General features: G+C 37.6%; 1 long non-coding RNA gene across 2 annotated transcripts; it reads left to right on the top strand.

Annotated features, from left to right (window-relative positions):
- Positions 1–922: 922 nt before the first annotated feature.
- On the top strand, positions 923–19,935 carry LOC143442134 (uncharacterized). 2 transcript variants are annotated; one of them, XR_013110126.1, is made up of 4 exons: positions 923–1,079; positions 18,461–18,598; positions 19,109–19,439; positions 19,612–19,935. It is a non-coding gene; the product is annotated as an uncharacterized LOC143442134 (long non-coding RNA). The 2 variants fall into 2 exon arrangements; XR_013110127.1 differs by having other exon boundaries at positions 924–1,079; positions 19,274–19,439.
- Positions 19,936–20,571: the final 636 nt, after the last annotated feature.

The raw sequence follows: 20,571 nt of genomic DNA, 5'->3' as shown, positions 1-20,571 counted from the left end.
AGAGTCTTCAACTTCGGGTTATGTATAAAGCAAGACATTGTTCATGCCCTGCTAATCCCCTGGCCTAGATTGATCCAAATACTTTCTCAGCTCCTGCTTCCTTGAATAGCGAGAACTCACAGAAAGAATTCTGTTTATTGACAGGTGGACACATCTACATTACATCCAATTACTGGAATGCCCGACATCAGCATAGCCCCTGTCCTATGGGAAGTCCTATGCTTTTTCTCTCAATGAGATCCATTTCACACTCTACCTGTAGTCACTCCATGCTATTGAAATACAACACAATCACCCTCATCTAAACTATGACCTTGCTCATACATCATAGACAAAGTAGAGGGCTTCCCCTTCCCCTTCATCAGTGAACTGCTCCATGGTTCCCCATCCTCTCCCCTAAGTCAGAGAAGCATTGCCTATTCCATCTCCCCAGGTCTCTTCTAGGATCTCCTTGCTCGATTACTTCCCCTCAGACTTGGGTATCTTTAAGCCAGTACTCTATGTACTCTTGCCTCTACCTTGAATCTATCCGTGTTCTCAACTTTTGACATATCACCAATCACACAATGAAAACCACAGCTCTTGGATCACTTTAGCTTCTTACCCAGGCTGCAAATTTTCTTGTAAAAATAATTATCTGTTCACATGACAGTTCTCAACTGGTCCAGCGGTTGTTAATTGTCATCGCGGGACACTTGCGAATTGGATTAAAATAATAATGGACTTTCTTTCTGGATACAAGCACTACACACACACACACACACACACACACACACACACACACCTGCTTCAACAGTTTGTCCTATTGGCCAGGTTGTCCTGATCTACCCCTTTCCCGTTCCAGGTACTCTGGAGAATTATACTTCCTTGATGATCTGAGATAAGTAACCGCTTTGGCCAATGAAATGTGGGCGGAAGTGACGTGCCACGCGTGGAAGCGTTAAGAGCCTGAATGCAGTTTGCCATGCTTTCTGGTTTCACTCTGTCACTTAAGTTGCTCCGTCAGCACGGATCCTGGAGTGTTGGAGATACAGCACCGGCCTGAGACAGACATGAACAGTGAGCGGCAGGTGATCCAGGTGATCAAAGGGGCAGAGTTGGGGAGGGTCTGTTATTTTACAACATCCTTGGTCGTTCTGTTCAATAGCAAAGCACTAGTAGATTTGGGTAATCCAATTTAGAAAACAAACAAACAAACGAACAACAACAACAAAAAAAAAACAACAAAAACTCTCCCCATGATAGAGCTAACGGGCTCCCTTTCTAAGGCTCCGTTCCTCTCACCTCACGCCTCTACACTTTCTGTTCCCTTTACGTAGGAGGCTTGCAGGTGGTTCTTTCGGCTATTTCTTCTACAGCTTTCACTTCCTTAGAGAGACCCCACTTGACTTCATTACTCTCCCTGTTCTAGCCCTAAACGCTACCCTGCACATTTCCCACACCTTTCTTCCACAAATGTACCACAAGCAGTGCTTGTGTTTACTTTCTGTCTCTCCACTTCTGAATCCATCATAATGATTCACAGATAGCAAATGGCACACCACAACCCAAAAGTTTGGCTGCACATCAAGAACAAACCACTGAACCTTGGTAAGTCACCCTGTGGCCATTAGGAGGTCAACCTGACATTTTGGGTTCTTTTCAGAGAGTTGTGGCCAATGGAGTAACAACCTTTGTCCCCAACCCAGTTAACCAGAGGGTTTTGTAATTCATTGGCATTTAGTTTTGGGGTTGTGTATTTTTTTTTTTTTTTTTAGAACCAAATAGTCTTGATAGCTAGAGTAAGAATGAGTCTTTAAGTCTCAACAGCACTGAATACTTTTGTTCTGCATGTCACCTTGTGTCAGAGTAAGTCAACAGTTCATACTTGTTCAATGAATGAACATACTCAGTATCATAAAATTAGAGAACATTTGTTTAACTTGGCAGGTGAAGACTTACTACCCTGTTTTAATATAGTTTAAGTAGTAATATGGGGCTTAATGTTTCCCAAACTGAACATATAGACGTGTGTGCACGCATATGTATGTCTATGACTAATTGCATTGACTAAAGACAAAGACTATTCTAATTTCAAAAACCAAAATTTTAGTGTCATTTCTCACATATACAACAACTGACCATTTGTTTTTTTAAAAGAAACTATGTATGCATGTGGTACGATTATACACATGTAGGCAAGGCATTCACACCCATAACATCTCTTCAAATTTTAAAAATCATCTTTTTCAATTTAGAAGCAAATAATTTAAAATGAGAGTACAAGTTTCCTATTTTTATTGTGATTGCAAATAAATGAGGCTTTAGATGTATTTGTTTATTTACTTTGATTTAGATGTCTGTGTGTGACCATATCCACACCACATGCATGTAGGAACCCAGAAAAGAACATTGGATCTCCTGGAACCAGATACACGTGGTTTTGAGCCCTTGTATGGGTGCTGGGAATCCAACTCGGGTCCTCTGTAGGAATAGCAAGTGCTCTTAACTGCTGAGGCATCTTCTCCTCCTATAAATAAAGTATTTCCACAAACCTAAGGGAATTCAGATGCTTAGCACTCTCGTTCTACTATATGAGACTGAAAAAATATTCACCAGAAATCCATATCTCTTCAGAGACTCAATATTGTAAGGAGAAAGCATTGAAAACTTCTGGATCAGTACTTAAATAATAAATAGGCTAATTTCCAGGGCTGGGTTATGGCTCAGTGGTAGAGCATTTGCCTAGCAATGACACCCTGGGTTCAAGCCCTAGGACCACAACAAATAAAATGGAATAAGATCAATCAAGGTGTTTATAAAAACAGTGAAACAAAATATCTAAAAATTGCTACAAAATAGTCCCTTGCTTTAGAAATGAGAACCAACTTAGCTTTGACGTTTATGAACTGGTTTTTTTGTTTTGTTTTGTTTTGTTTTGTTTTGTTGTTTTTGTTTTTCTTAGATTTCTGAGGTATCAGTGTACATTGCTGACTGATATCTGAGTTTTGGAATTGTTTTAGCCTTTTCTCCCCAGTCAGTGTCTTAACCCCAGTAATCCAGGTTGGCCTTGAACTTACTATGAAGTAAGTCAAGGCTGATTTTAAAACCCTGATCCTGCTGCCTCTAACTCCTTAAAGCTGGGATGATAAGCACTGCACTCTCACCATGTCAAGTTCTAGCTAGTTTGTCTTTTAAACTACAACGCATCTTCTGTAATCCTCTCTCTTGTGTGTAAGTGGTACATAAGAGCTAAGTTTTTCTGCTTATTTGATGTGAAACTCTATATAGAAAACTTAAAAATAGCACAAATGGTTCAGGTTGGTGCTAAAGGTTTCTACCTCCATTCGTTTCCTCTCAATTTGGAAAGGAGATTGTGAATCAGTGTCCTATTTTAATCTAATTTAAGAAATCAGTGGCGTTTAATGTTTACGAAATTGAACATGAATATGTGTGTGTGTGTGTGTGTGTGTGTGTGTGTGTGTGTATGTGTATACATATATATATGAATGTGTACTAAGTAGGTAGAAGGATTTTAATTTCTTAATTATTATCATTTTATGTGTATGTATGTATGTACACTATGTACATACCTGGTGCCTATGGAGATCAGAAGAAAATGTCAGATCCCCTGGAACTGGAGTTACATATGGTTTTGAACCACCTCATAGGGTGCTGGAAATTGAACCTGGGTCCTCTGGAAGAATAGTCAATGCTCTTAGCAACTGAGCAATGTTTTCAGACCAGGTAAAGGGTTTTTGAAAGGCTATTTAACATGCTGTGCCTGGTGGCACATGCCTGTCATCTCTGCATTGAAGAGGCAGAGGCAGGAGGATCAGGAGTTCAAGGACATCCTTGGCTACACAGTAAGTATGAGGCTGCATGAAACCCTGTCTCCAAATAACAAAAATAACGAGATATTTTGCATAAAAGTCATTTCTCCACTCACCACTACAGCATAGACAAAAGAAATTCTTTTTTGTTCTACTAAGGAATGCCTGCCAATATGTACTTCAGCAGAATTGTTGCTATAGTAATGCGAAGTAGATAAACACTGAATTGTGCTATGAAAACTTACAGCTGAAATAGGATGGTATTAAAGCCTTTGTTTAATAGTTCGGACTCTATGTAATTTTTTTTTTTTACTGTGTGTCCTCTATAATGGGGTCCCAAATAATGATGTCCTTTAACTCTAAAAGCAATATATGTAAATGAAAATGTCACAGCTGGAGCTCTAGGTTAGAAAGTCAGGAGATGCTAAGAACATGGCTTTATATGAAAGCAGTAACATGAATAACAATGGCTTCAAATGGTGCCAATTACTTCCTTTCGTTTAATACAAAAATCCCACTGTATAAAACAAAAGCCAGCCAAATTTTCTACATGAGATTCACAGATGCTTTGACTTGCAAGAGTGTATGCTTTCTCAGGTTTCTACATGCCTTTCATTTACTTTGCCAAAGAGTTTATCCTGAAATACTGCCCTCTGACAGCATTAGGTGATGCAAACCTCTATGTTTATTAGAAGAGAATCGTAGGATGGGTCTCTTTAAAGTGTTTGGCTCTGCTCTGGCTTGTTTGGCATTAGAGCTAGAATCTTGCATAGCTAACAAGGCATCTGGTAGATGTAAAGGTGACTATTAAACTCTTGTTGCGTTTGATCTTGCCAATTATGCTTTATAAGACAGAAAAAAAGGTCTATCAGTCAGCTTAAAGATTATAGTTTTATGGAGACACTATTTTAGAAGATTGATACTGCCTGTAGTTTTAAAAATAAAATTTAAAAAAAAACCAACAACTTGTTTTGAAAACTATAACTCTGATATGGCCATTGATGTTGTACAGTTTCACTTATGGTTGATGATATTATCAATCTACTAAAGAATGAATAAGAATGATGGTGTAGCTTGGACCTTAACTGTTAAGATTTAGTCCAGAGATGGCAGTGCTGGTGGGAAACCTTAGAAACCCCGTAACTCAGGTAAGTGAGAAGGAAGTCTTCAAAGCACTTGGGACATATGCTTGAAGGGGACTGGTTCCCTTGACCCTATCTTCTTTCTTTTTATGTTTCTGGCCACGAAGTGACCATGTGATCAGTGAGCCATTGATTGAAACCGTCAAGATTGTGAACTGTAATAAGCCTTTTCTGTCCAGTATTTGTTACAGTAACAGAAAGCTAGCTAACATGGGAGAAAGAAGAGAGGGAGAGTTAAGTAGGTAGGGAGTTGAAGAAAGAAAATTTATAGCATATGTTGTGTTGTTTATCTACTATTTCCCTGCTTGTAGTAAATAGTTTATGATGTAATGTCAAGAAGCCGTGTGTGTGTGTGTGTGTGTGTGTGTGTGTGTGTGTGTGGTGTGTTCATGTGTATTTTAGAAGCCAGAGGTTGACACCAAGATGTCTTCCCCTTCCCCTATGGTTCTCTACCCTTCTATTTGTTTGTTTGTTTGTTTACTTATTTGAAATAAGGTGTCTCACTGAACTTGGAACTCACTGCTTCCACCAGGCTAACTGATCAACGAGCCCCTAGAATCTACCTGCATCTGTGTCTAAGAATTAGAGTGCTCATGATCCTCACAGTTATGTGATAAGTGCTCTACCCATTAAGCTACCTCCTCCTAGACATGCTTTCTGTTTTTATGTTTTATCAACACTATGGTCAATAGTACAGCTCACTTAGCATCTCCCTTAAGTCCAATTTTCATATTCACTTTGAAGAAGTGGACGAGTTTGAGTCATGACATTGGATAGGCAAGGGTCTCAGGTCAGCTTTCAACATTTCCTCTTGAACTTGGTCAAGATTTCTGCTTTTGATTGTTTTTCTGTCCATAACATTAAGATGTCTCCTACAATGTTCTGAATGTTACATGAGTCCTACGTTGACATTATCTTTCTAAATGACAGCAAATACTTTTAGTTTTAAAATCTAATAACGCTGAGTTCTAATTTGACTTCTTTGCTTTATTTGGCTCTACCATTTCATAACTCTTTAAAATGTTTTCCTATTTAGTTTTATGTTCTATTCTTTTCTTTTATCCACTTCTTTCTGTTAACTACAATTACTTTCTCATAGATTCTACTCTCCCCGATGTTGTTATGTTATCTTTTTATTTTTATGTGTATAAGTGGTTTGTCTACATGTATGTCTATGTTGCACATCCATGCCAAATGCCCACAAAAGCCAGGGGACAGTGACAGGGGACAGTGTCACATCCTTGGATCTAGCATTACAGACAGGTGTGACCTGCCATGTGTGTACTAGAAACTAGACCTAGGCCCTCTGGAGGAACAGTCAGTGTGCTTCACAGCTAAGGCCTTTCTCCAGCCCACCATGGTGTTAATTCATTGAATTACGTGATCTTCAATCTCAAAATTGTCTTGTAATTTTTAATCTACTCTTCTTCCTTGCAATTGACCTCAGTCACCATATCACTATTGATAGTTGATATATGTCTCATTCCCAAATGAGATATTTTTTCTCATGCTTCTAGGCTTCATCTTACTCTTCCCTGATAGACAACTTCACTGCATTATTCTGCCATCCAAACCTTTTCCTCACATTAATCTAAGATCTAATTCTAGAACATCCCAGACTCCTTCTTGGTCATTCTGCTCACACATACCATCAATCTAATGATCTGGTACTTATTCTTTTTATTGGTGCCAGAGCTTTAGTTAAAAGCCTTATGTGTATTTCAATGGAATACCTTCTATACTATTTTTTAAAAAGCATATGGAAGAAAAAGATGAAGGAGAAAAATAAGAAGGAGGAGGAAGAGAAAGAGGAGGAAGGAGAGGGTGGGGAGAGGGAGAAGAGGAAAAAGAAGAGGAGGAGGAGAAGGAAAAGGAGGAAAATGAACAAGAAAAAAAAGTATCCAACAATGTACACAAATCCACAATTTGGAAATCTCCATGACATCCTCTACACTAAGTCATGGGTTAGCTATACTTACTCTCCCTCTGGGAATAATCTTTGAGAAGACCCACAGATCCTCCTATCAGAAGCTACTTAGTGTTTACTTATTCCCTTTGGCCACATGTAAAATAAGAATAGAGACCACATGTAAAATAAGAAAGTGCTTTGTAGCTATGGGGTTCAAAGCTGTTCTAATATGGTATTTTAGACTTCTTTTTTTTTGCATCAGATATTTACTTAATTATTTATTTTTAAAGTAGATCATTTTAAACATATTTTAATTGAAATAGAATTGCATCACTTCCCCTCCCTTTCCTTCTGCCAATCCCTCCATGTCCCCTCCAGCCTTTCCCAAGCCTCCCTATTCTTAAGCTGATAGTTTCTTTTTCCTTAAAAAATTATTGTTATATGTATATATGTGTATATGTGTGCATATATATATATAATATATATTCAGAAATATATAAGAACAAGCTGCTGAGTCCATTTTTGTTGTGTGTATATGGTTTCAGAGCTGACCAACCTGTTCTAGACAACCAATAAGGGGCTCATCCCTTGGAGAGGCTAAATCTCTCTGCAGTCATTAGGTGCCTGTGATTCTTTGTAGCATCTTTTCCAGAACAGGTCTCCTGTTCGTTTCAGAATTCAAATGACACAGAAAAATACAAAGGGAGCAGAATTCCAAGAAATTAGTACTTAGTGTTGATAACACTGAATGTGATCTCAGAGCAAGGATTCTGCATGTTCCTCATTAGCCAAATATCCACAGTGCACTGTGCTGTAAAACAGTGCTCACTCAGGTACCCCATGCAAGTTTCCTTAACTCTGAAAGAAACCAGAATGTAAGAAAGAAGGCATATGGCAATAAATAAATAAATAAATAAATAAAGCACTGTGTTAATTGTTCCAGCCAATTACTTACAAGTGATGCTGGTCACAGTGTTGAAAGACAGGAGAAAAACTCCTCCAATAAACCAGCTAGCATTGATATTTGAGGGGGATGACAAAGCCAGTGTTCCCAGTAAGTTACATTTGTAAGTGGTAGAAACAGGATTCAAACCAAGATGCCTAGGTCTAGAGGCCTTCCACTACATCTGGTTGCCTCATGAAGTCTTTTTTTTCCCTCTGTGTACCAACTGGATGTCGAATTAGAACTTGAAAGGACCTTTCCAGCAACCATTCAGGGATTCTGAATGATGATGAATAATATTAATATTTTTTCTCTTTGGTCCTACATAATATGTTGATTAAAAATAGGGATAGTGTAAGGTGATCTATGTTTATGGCATTTTGAGTGTCAGCAAGCCCTGTCCTAAACTGCATAAATCATAGATTTCATCTGCCATTTGAACTTCCAAGGGAAATGAATTCTCAGGCCCTTATAATTTAAGATGTAAAGACATCACTTAGAGAACTGCAAGGCATGGTACAGGGAGGACCTGGAAAGAGCAAAGCCTTCACATGCTTTAAAAAGTGAAAGTAAGCAGTGTGTTCAGTTCACAAAAAAAGTTATAACCAAGGACAATATTTATTAATAAGAAATATTGAGGAATTAGAAAAATGCACTAAAGGACTGAAGAAAGAAATGCTAGTTTATAACCAACAGAGAGCAGTCTACAGTGAGCTTCCAAACATTGTGCAAATTACAATCAACCAACAATTTGATCAGAAACAAAGATTGGTGAGGTGGGCAGTCATAAGAGATACAAGGATTGAATAATTGAGATTCATATTATGGGCTTCTGTGTAGGCATTAGATGTAAGGGGAAATGAGTAACATGACAAATATTTAAAATAAATTACTTGGTTGGAAGATGTAAGTTACTGGTATATGTTTGAAATTTTGCATGTGTGTATGACTGTCAATGCATTATTTATTTATTTATTTATTTTTTAAAAGGCAGAGTGAGATTGTGCAGAACTTTTAAAGATTCTTTTTATTTATGACAGTTTTGCAAGTTTTCTAGCAAGAAGTTAAATTGTTCTTTTATTTATCTAAATACATATGTTAACTGAAGCATTGAAATATAGAGTAATAAATCTTCATTGAAAACATATTATTCAGTATTTCAATGCTAAACTAACTAGCCTTTCAACTAATCAAAAATCCTACATAAAAATCAAGTATTCTTCATAATATTAATTTGTTCATAGATGTCAAGTCAATGGCTACCTCTATCCTATGAATCCAAAGAAGTTTGTTTTCTGATAGTTATTATAATTACCTTTCCTAGGTTATATCTGAAGACCTAGTTAAAGACCATATATGGGTAAACAAACTGAAAAAAAGCAAGATTGAGATAAATATTTATTCTATAAATCCATGTGAGCTTCTGAGAAATATAAATCCAATTTGTTTGCTAAGAATGTTTGCTCTGACATGTATTTTTAGTGCTTTTCTTAAAAGCCAAATACAGCACAGCCAACCAACAGTTGTGCAATACTTAGAGAAAGATGGTGGCACAGGACAAGGTTGTTTTGAAATCTTCAGGCATTTCTTTGAAATGGGAAGGACCTTTAAAACAAAACAAAATCAACAACAACAAAAAAACCCCACCACCAACAACTGTGCCTTAGCTTACTGCTATATTAATAGAATGTCTTAAAATCATGCTGAAATGTCTACCTTATATTGATTCCTTGATATTAATTATTATATAACAGATTTAAATAATTTGAACAAAATCACATAGAAAATCCCAGCACTCAGGAGGCAGGGGCAGGCAGATCTCTGTGAGTCAAAGGAGCAAATTCCAGGACAGCCAAGGCTACCCAGAAACCCTGTCTTGAGAAAACAAAGTCACATAGAAAAATAAAACCAGAATTTGAGCATGTCACTCTGACTCCAGGTCTTTATTCTAGTTTCTTTTCAATATGTACACTCAAGTCCTGCTTTGGAGAATAGAGTCTATGATATGCTGTGTTTGTCTTTTCATATGTCTTGCTGTCTTAGTCACTGTTCTATTGATATAAAAGACACTATGACCAAGGAAACTCTTATAAAGGAAAGTATTTAACTGGGGGCTTGCCTTCAGATTGAGAGGGTTATAGTCTCATATCATCATGGTGGAGAACATAAAGGCATGTAGGCAAGCAAGTTGGAGAAGGAGCTGAGAAGTTTACAGCCTGACCTTCAGTTAGTAAGAAGGGAAAGTTATCCTCAGCCTGGTATGGGCTTTGAAACCTCAAAGCATATCCACAGGTACACATTTCCTCCAACAAGACCATATCTCCAATCCTTCTAATCTTTTCAAACATTCCCACTCCCTGGTGACTAAGCATTCAAGTATGTGAGCCTAACAGAGCCATTGTTATTCAAACCACCACTCTTATCTTTGGAGCACCCTAGAAAATATATCTTCACATATATAATGCTGTCTTCTGAAGTTATTCAACTATAATTCTAAAACAAGGCTTTAGTTATTTAAGAAAACATCCCAATATAAGGATTCACCTATATCCAATAGTTATGAATATGTAAATAGCACTGTACCCATTCCTAACTTGCTACACAAACTCAGTCACTATGCTGTAAATTTCAAAGGACAACTCTAAGTCTCCACATATAATTTTAGTTCTCTACCCAGCTATTTCTAATTATTCCCAGGATGTCCATTTTAATCAATAAAAGATGTTTGTATCTTGCTAATGCACTCAAAACTAAATATTCCCTTGTAAGCTGTATGTAACCATAGCAACTGTCCTCAGTCACTGTTGAAGAGCCTCTGTGTTGCTGTGAAGTGATGAGTGATAGAGAGCTGACACCCTGCCTGATGTGACCTGAAGGCACCTCCTCAGTGCCTCCCACACTTGGCAGTCTCTAGGTTGTGTCCTTGCTCTTTGGATTCAGTTCCACAGCTTATCACATGGCACAGCTCAGACAGGTTCTAAGTAAGCGTCCTCGTGGAACCTGAATCAACCTTCCCTTGATGCCCAGACCTATGCACCAACAAGCTTTTGACCTAGCCAGACACTGATATATTCTTCAGCACACATGAGAGAATTTTGTTGATATCTTACTTGGTTTAAACTGCCCCAAGTCAATCCTCGGGTTTTTTTATAACCATTAAAATGAGAAGTAAAATGGCCCTTCTGTGTTTTTTATGAGTTGAGTCAGTGGTATGGACTGAGTGGCTCCTGCATTTTCATCAAAGTTTTGAAAGTTGAAAGTTCAAGACCAGGATGACAACATAGCTGAATTTTGTAAGAGCCTTTTCAACATTTTATAGCTTGTTGTATTTTTACATGGCAAAGAACAAAGAGAAATATGTACCTCCTCTTATGGGTAGACACAAATATTCAGTATACAGGTATATAATATGCCATTTGTAAATGTGAGTGTGTGTGTGTGTGTGTGTGTGTGTGTGTGTGTGCAAAACTCAAAGGAAATAGTTGTATTTAAGCGACAGTCAAAGCCAAAGCATGAAACCATGAAGGTCTAATGTGGCAGGATTCCAAAGGGAACCATTTATCCAGACTCCACGGTGCCTGATACCCACTGGTGTTCCCTTACCCAGTACCTCTTAGGGTAGTTATCCTTCAAGAATGTGATTTTTATCTGCTTAGAGACTGGGATGTTTCACTGACTTATATATGGCTTGCTTTCTATTCCCATGTGAAGCAAAAATAAGAGTTTTATGCATAAAGATGAATCACCTGAGAAAGTCAGGTATACTTTGAGGATAGGAAGAAACAACACCTGGGTATAATAGCTAAGCTGGCATTTTAGTGTTGAAAAAATAGTCATAATTATTGGCCATGCTACTCGGAAAGCATTGTACCTCCTCCAAAGACATTTAGAGGCAGGAGATTTTCAAAATCAAACCGATACTGGAGAACGAACAGTTTAAAGATAAGTTGTAAACTTAAACTCCAAGGAGTGGCAACAATGTAGATTGAAAGTAATAGCCCAATTCCTCATGGGTTCATGCCAAGAGAGAGGGTGGCCATGAAAAGCATGAGTAAGGAAGAAAGTAACCAAGCTCTTCCCACTGAGGTCTGGGTGTCTAGTGCATTCCTGGGAGAGGAACTTGGAGAGTTAAGTGGCATATGACTAGTCACTTTCATTCCTTCCTTATGTCTCTCTGCATTTTATAAGTTATCCTTAATGGGTATATATTTTTATTTTTAAATTAAATTTTATATTGTTTAATACAAACAACATCATTTTATATTAATTATTTCATATTATTTCATATTAAACAATATAATTTTATATTGTTTAATAATAAAGTATGTTTATTGTAATATAAACTTGTCTATGAATTTGTTTTGTCACAAACTACTGGTTTAAATATATTAATACTTTCAAGCTAAAAAAAATATCATATAGAATTTTTTCTAAGTACAGTTGAAGAAATGTGAAAGTATCACTGTATGCAGAGAAAGATCAAAACTCCCCAGAATCGATACTGCCAAGGAGTCACCAGCCCAATATGCTGACATTGCCTCATCTGCTACAAACAAGACGGAGACAAAGAACTATATTCATTAAATGTCTTTCTATTCATTAAATGACTACTCCTATTTGAATTATTTCTAAAGACTTCTTCCCAAAACATCTACACTAACAGCAGTCATCACCTTTCTCCTCTTATCTTGGGTCATAATTAAAGATTTGCCTCACCAAAGATTTTTCTAAGTATTAATTTAAAAAAAAAAACCCGGGCTGGAGAGATGGCTCAGCAGTTAAAAGCACAGACTACTCTTCCAGAGGTCCTGAGTTCAATTCCTAACAACCACATGGTGGCTCACAATCATCTGTAGTGGGATCTGGCACCCTCTTCTGGTGTGTCTGAAGACAGCTACAGTGTGCTCATATGCATAAAATAAATAATTCTTAAAATAAAAAAAAACTTAACTTTATATTTATCATTTTGTCTAAATTGCTTACACAAAAGTCTGAGTAAATGCTGTACAAGTTTTAAATTTCTCTACTTTTGTACCACATAGCATTGACATATTGTATATGTCTATGATGTATATGTACACACATACACACACACACACACACACACACACACACTTTGATTTTTTATTTCTGAAGGAACCTGTGTTACATGAAACTCCCATAAATAAATTTGATTTCTTATATTGATTTGTCTCTGGCTATAGGTTCCCAGCCATGGGACCCAAGATACAAAATAAATTGCATCTTTTCTGTTCACCTATAATGCATGTGTGCTGTACACCAAGCTGTAGCGACCCTGCTCTCTTGTATCTCATTTGTGAACTCGACCAGATCTAGCATAGATCATAGATGTAAATATCTGCAGAAGAATAAGATTAGAACATGAAATTGCATTTATGATTTGAAAGCCATGTGCTGACAACGGTTCAACTGCTGGATTTTATACTGCATGAAGCACTTCAGCTTTAGGCATCCACTGACTTTCTCTGAAAGACAGACAACCAGAGCCTCTATCAGCTCTGTTTGCTCTTTGCTGAACTCTTTTGTTTTATTTGTTTATCCACTTTATATCCCAATTGCAGGCCCCCTTCCTCTTCTTTTTCCATTTCTGCACTCCCACCACTGTCCCCCACTACCCAACTAACCTGGGCTCATGGTGCTCACAGAGACTGAACCACCAACCAAAGAGCATTTAGGGGTTGAATGCCCTCTGCACATGTGCAGCTTGGTCTTCATGTGGGTCCCCTAACAATTGGAGGGGAGAGGCTGCCTCTGACTCAGACTCTGTTGCCTGCCTTTGGATCTTTTTGCTGATGTCTTATACTCCGTCATTCACATGAGGTATATTTTAGTCCACTAAAAGCTAAATATATAACCTTACATGGGAATGACCAGCACAAAAATATAGCCATGTTGAGCCTGTATATGGACTATGTTTCAAATAACACAGCCAATTTTATCCTAATTAATGATAATTAATGATTTATAGTCAGCTCTTTTATGCAGAATAATAAAATGTGTGCATGGCAACAAAATCAGTGACTTAAGAGAAGGAAAATATAATTCTATTATTAAACAAACAAACTCATTTTGAATAGCCTCTGGCACAAACTCCTGCTATCTCCCAGTTGGGTAAACGTTGGGTTGAAACGCCATTCGAGGAAGCGATCTCTCATATGTGGGGAGCCGACATCTTGAGCCATATACCTGAATAAGAGACTTCATTACAATAGCCTATAACAGCTGAGCACACTCTGATAACATCTTGTTTTAGATACCCAGGATCTTCCCTTGGGTGTGTGAGACTTAAAGGTGAGTGAGACTTAACGATGTGTGATTTAAGGGCGTGACTTAGAGATCAGATTTAGAGACAAGACTTAAGGGCATGATTAAAGGCGTGGCTTAAAGGCCTGGTTTAGAAGTGAGACATATAAAAGGCGAGAGGCAGACAAAAGAGTTCAGTACAACTTAGAGAACAACTTAGAGTTAGTTATTAGACATTAGTACAACTTGGAGTCAGTAGGAATTAGGTTCTTGGAAGAAATAATTTGGAACTTGGAGTCACTAGGGACTAGGAACTAGGGACTAAGAACTCAAGACTTGGGACTTGGAGAGGAGAAGAGAGACCAAAGAATAAACAGGATTGAATCACACTCTGCTTGGTCTCCATTCTTCATGTCCATCCTCACTCTCTCTCTTGCTGAACCCCGACCCGCAGACTGAAGCAGCTTGGGGCAGTGCAGGCTAACAAGTTAGTACCCAAGGCTTCTGGCAGTGCGGCACTGACAGAACGGTCCGAGACATTTTGGCCCCCAAGTGTGGGTAGCTCGGGCCGAGACACTCATAGATATGTAACTTTCAAGGATGAGTCATCCAGACATCAATGATAGGAAAAGTAATGACAACAAAGACGTCTGTGTAGGTGGCTAGCCAATCATGTACAGCTATGGCCCTAGCTTTTCTTTCTTAGCCAATGTTCTTAGTTAGTGCCTAGTAGGGAATTAAACACTAGGTGTCTGGGTTCTACCAGGCCATCGTACACAAAAAAAAAAAAAAAAAAAAAAAACCTCACTGGTAATCAACTACATAGTCCAAAGGAGACCTTTAACTCTGGATCTTGACCCTTCTACATTTACCAAGACTGCATTGTTATATCAGATGCAAAAAGGGGCTGCAAATCAATGCCAAAAATCAGAGTTAAATGACATTATAAATCTAACAGACTTAACAGATTAGATAGGTAGATAAATAGATAGGTGATAGATTATCTGTTAAAAATATATACACTTTTAAAATTAGAGAGATCCCAAAAGAAAAAATTAATAACGCATTTCAATTTTCTAGAAAACTAAGAAAAAGCCCAACCCAAAATCAGGCGATGAGAAAAATATCAGGGCTTAAATCAATGAAATGAAAATGCAAAGAACAATGCAAAGAATCAGTGACTCCGATAGTAAGGTCTGTGAGGTGATAGAGTAACTTGCAAACCCTGAGGTAAGTTTACTAAAACATAGAGAAGACCCAAATTAGTGAAGTAAGGCATGAAAAGGAAAACATTTCAAAAGATACCAACAAACTTTAAGGACTCATTTGAAAAACTATATTCTAAAAAACAAAAAAACAAAAGAAAACCTATGTTCTAATTTATTGAAAAATCTAAAAGAAATGGATATATTTCTAAACATATATGACCTACCAAAATTAAACCAAGAAGAAATGAACAAATATATCTAAATTATACAATAATATTAAGTGATTTAAAAGTTCCACATCTAAAATAGCCCAGGCTCAGGTGGATTCACTGATGAATTCAACAAGACTTAGTAAATATCTAATGCCTATGGCCCATGAAATGCATAATAGAAAACTAATTCATTTTATGAATATAGTACTGCCCTGATAACAAAATAAATAAACGGAAACACACAGACACAGACACACACACACACACACACACACACACACAGAGAGAGAGAGAGAGAGAGAGAGAGAGAGAGAGAGAGAGAGAGAGAGAGAGAGAGAATGCAAAAAAAAGAAACTAGTAATCCTTTCTCCCTAATCAAAATGAACACACAAATTTTTTTTTTAATACTGCTATGGGGCTGTAGGGATTGCTCAGTGATTAAGAAATGTCTCTTACACTGGCTGCACTTCCAGAGGACCTAGATTTGATTCCTACCACCCACGTGGTGGCTCACAACTATTTGAAACTCCAGTCCTAAGTGAATCTAACACCTTTTTCAGGCCTCCACAGGCACACACATGGTGCACAGTCAAAACACCATATACATAAAATAATTTTTTAAATGCCAGTAACCAACCATGGTGGTTCATGCCTTTAATCTCAAGATTTTGGAGGCAAGGCACATGGACTTCTTAGTTTAAGATCATCAAGCTAGAAGGGATACATGCAAGAGAGACCCTTTCTCAAAAATACAGACAGACAGACAGACAAGCAGGCAGGCAGGCAGGCATACAGATGTACATACATATATGCATATATGCAAGCAAACTCAATTCAGCAATACAGCAGTGAGCTCATTCACTATAATCAAGTTGGCTGCCTTCCATGGATACAAAGATGGATCGATTTGTGCAAGTCTATAAAAGAAATGCTCCAAAGGAGCAGACTCTAAATCAGAAATTGTTACAATCCTATCAATAGATTTAGTAAGAGCCTATGACAAGGTCTGGCATGTCTTCATGATAAAAGCCCTGAGACCAGGAGTAGGAGGGATATAGTTTAATGCTGTAAGGCTATATATGCAAGACTTACAGCAAACACTATACCTAATGGGGAAAAATTAAAAGCATTCCCACTACAATCAAGAACAAGAGTGTCTACCTTCTTAAATATTTTTAATTTACTCACTGAAGTCTTAGCTAGAGAAATAAGATTAAAAACTAAAATAAAAAATGATACAAGTTGAAAGGACAATTCTAAATTGTTTCTACTTGCATATGACATGGTTCTATATTTAAAGAATTCTAATGATTACATCAGAAAAAAATTTACATCTTATAACACCAACAATAAAATAGCAGGACACAAAAAATCAACATGCCAAAATTGGAGCCTTTCTAATACCAATATTATACATGCTAAGATGGGAGTCAGGGAAATAATATCACTCGTGACACCTTCAAAATAAAATAAAATATCTTGAAATAAGTCCATCTAAGGAAGTAGCCGACCATTACAATGGAATTCAGAAAACAATGAAGGAATAAGTTGAAACAAACACTAGAAGATAGAAAGATGGTCATGAATTGGCAGAATTAATATTGTGAAAAACATCTATATTAGTGAAAATCTCTGAATATTTGATAAATTTTTATCCAAATTCTAAAAATATTCTCCACAGAACTAAAAAACAGAGAAAGAAGGAAAGAAAGAAAGAAAGAAAAAAGAAAGAAAGAAAGAACCTAAAAGTCATACAGAAACACAAAAGACTCAGAACAGCCAAAACAATCCTAAGCAAAAGCACAATCCTAGCAGTAACAAAAGATTTTGTTTCAACACATACTGCAGAGTCTAAGTATGGTACTGACAGGAAAACAGACAGATCCAAAGAATAGAAGAGCAGCTACAGAAATAGACTCATGCAGCTAATAGCCTCCTGGTTTTTTTATAAACTAGAATCTCCTGGTTTTTTAGAATCTAAAGCCATATACTGAAGAAAAGAAATCCATTTCAAAATTGATATTCTTTGAGGAAATATGATACTAGATCTATATCGCTCACCATGAATAAAAGCTCACACAAATGGGTGATAAGTCAGACTCAGAAAGACAAATACTGTGCATTTTCTCTCTTCTGTGAATCCAGAAATATTCACACACACACACACCCCACACGCACACACACATACACACATGCACATACCAGTTACTTTTTCACTTATATTTTAATTTTTGTCTGTCTAAAAGCTTTGGTTTATAAGTTATCACACTGTAAAAAAAAAACATGGAAAAAGTCTAACCTTATTCTCACAGCAGTTCTGAGGGGCTGGTGACAATCATACTCAAGGCCTCATGATTGCAGGCAGCACTTCACCACTGAGCTACATCCCCAGCCCCTCTTACAGTGAATAATTTTTTTATCCTGTGATAAGTTGTTAGTAACTACCGCTTCTGCATAGCTAAAATCAGGGGGAAAAAAACAACAGAGGCTTAAGAGGTGGCTCAGTGTTTAAGAGTGCTTACTGCTCTTGCAGAGGACCAGGGTTCAGTTCCTAGCACCCACATTAGAAGCTCACAACTGACCATAAGTCCAGTTCTGAGGAACCTAATGCCCTCTAACTCCCTGAGGGAACCTACATGCAAGTAACACACTTGCACTCGTGCAGACACATGCATACACACAAACAAAACACTCCAGCTAGATTCAAATAAGAACTTCAAGAGGAAATCATTCTCCCTAAACACTACCATTCCATCAACTCACAATATGATGGTGAAAAGAAACAAACTTCAATTTAAAGCCAAATACACATACTACATACACTTCAAAGCAAAGGTCTGGACTCAAACATTTGGTTGTGATCAAAACCCACAAGTTAAAAAGTTAAACATCCTTTAATTTGCTAAATTATAGGGGGAGGGATCTCTGTTATTACTCACATAACTGATAACCAAAATATTTTCTTTGCAGGCTCTGGATTACATTGCAAAGGAGACTGTCTTGTCAGCCATCTTCCAGAGAGAAGGCAGGTTGATGCACAGGAAAATACAGCCAGTGCATTAGGAAATCTCAGAGAAAACTTTAAAACCTAATAAATATTTCCCATAAGTAAGTCTACGAAGGCCAACAAAGCAAGCAGCCACATGTAACAAAATTATCCCTAAAAACAGAAATACACACACACACACACACACACACACACACACACACACACACACACACCTTCAATGTTTTCATCAGCACGTCACATTAGCTAATAGATATAATCCAGAGAAAACCAGATATGCTACTTGTTTTCTTGTAAATGCAGCATAAAACAATCTACCGATCACCTAAAACTGGAGCATTCTAAGGGCTCTGAGATCCAAGAACACCATCACATAAACAACCGGCAGAGTATCTAAATGTTAATCCCATCACATTTCAGTCCAGCTGAATTAGACATGCCTGGTGACAGAAATGGCATGCAATATTTCCCTACTCAGTCATCCAAGATAAATGGGCTCATTTATGTATGGTTTTATCATTTCAAAGATACTTGAAGGCAGGTAATCTTAAATTGGGTGGGAGCATGTCCTATCAAACAACTAAGCAAGTCTATGGCTTATTTTTCCCTAGGTAAAGGGTTCATCAGCATTCTCTAGCACACTGTGAAGCCCCAATCCAAGGCTTTGCCACCTACAAAGACATTTACCCTTCCTGGTCAACCATACTCGAACTCCAGAGAACAAAGTCACTCTTTGAAACCTCACTTCTTAGAGGGTTTTCTAACCAATTCTTCAGGGCCAAGAGCTTCAGACCCAGGGCTGAGAGCTGTAACAACTGCCATTGACAAAGGCCAAGGGTTCCAGTAGCATCGGTCTGTATGGCGATGCAGAGGATGTAACTCCTATGGGTCCAAAAGTCCTGATAAGCTGAGGCCATTATAGGAACCACAAGCCTAGTACAGGTAATGATCCATATACCCAACACTTGCACAGGCACTGTAGTGTTAGAGGGTGCAGCCTGCTATGATTTATACCTGCCTAATGCCATCACTCACTGCTGCCAAATAATAAGGAAATGAAAGACTGGAAACTAGTATTTGTAGAGCTTCTAATCTGTCTGTTATGTCTACCCAGGTAGAGCAGAAGAACCCTCAGCGAACTGACTGCTGTCATCCGTGCAATGTCACCATCCCTCAGGTTCTCTAAGAACACCGCCCTCCATTAGCTGTAACAAAATGTGTTCAAAAGGTTAACAGCCCACAGAAAATTGAAGTAAATCAGCTGTATACCACAAAAGCCAACCAAAGAATAATTCACAAGCTGATGAGATGGTTCAGTGGGTAAAGCTATGTGCAGTACCCACATGGTAAATGGAGTAAAGTTATTCTGGCAAGTTGTCTTCCGTAAGTGTACTGTTGCACATGTACACACACACACACACACACACACACACACACACACACACACACACACAAATAAATAAAAAAAAATTTAAAACACAAAAATAATATTCAATGGTAATAAAAATCTCAATGAAAGAATACAAGTGTTAGACATGAATCTTGGGTTTGCAGAGATTTTAAAGTAACTTGAAAAGTCAAATCATCTAACCATGGCATTAACATATTGTGCAAACATTCTGTATTTAGGCTGCATTACCTACTTTCCAACTATTAAAAAAAATACAGGTTTTAGTGGATTTGGAGAAATCCTGACAGGAAAATGCATTTACATGGTCAATAAGGGGAGTTAACCATCACCAGTTGTTTTTAATTACGACATCAACTATGTTCCTTTCTGTTCGTGCTTAAGTCATGGTTCTTGTTGGGTTAACTCTGTCTCTACAATTATACAAGATTGCTTGTAGATGTGAAAGAGCTATGAGGACCCTACCCTCTCCTTAACATGCTTTAATGAAACACCACATCTTTATCCTTCCCCACGGGAATAAGCACGGGCAAGACTGTCCTCACTTTCTCCAGAATGTGTGTAACTCTCTCTAGATACATCTCATATGCCTTCTTTCATAAATGTGGGAGCAACTTTGTAATTGTAATAAACAACTCCCACAGTGCCCACATTTCATATAAAGAT

This window comes from Arvicanthis niloticus, chromosome 4 (assembly GCF_011762505.2).
Source record: "Arvicanthis niloticus isolate mArvNil1 chromosome 4, mArvNil1.pat.X, whole genome shotgun sequence".
Taxonomy (NCBI): Eukaryota; Metazoa; Chordata; class Mammalia; order Rodentia; family Muridae; genus Arvicanthis; species Arvicanthis niloticus.
The sequence above is the reverse complement of the archived record's forward strand: the minus strand, read 5'-3'. Positions and strand labels throughout refer to the sequence as shown.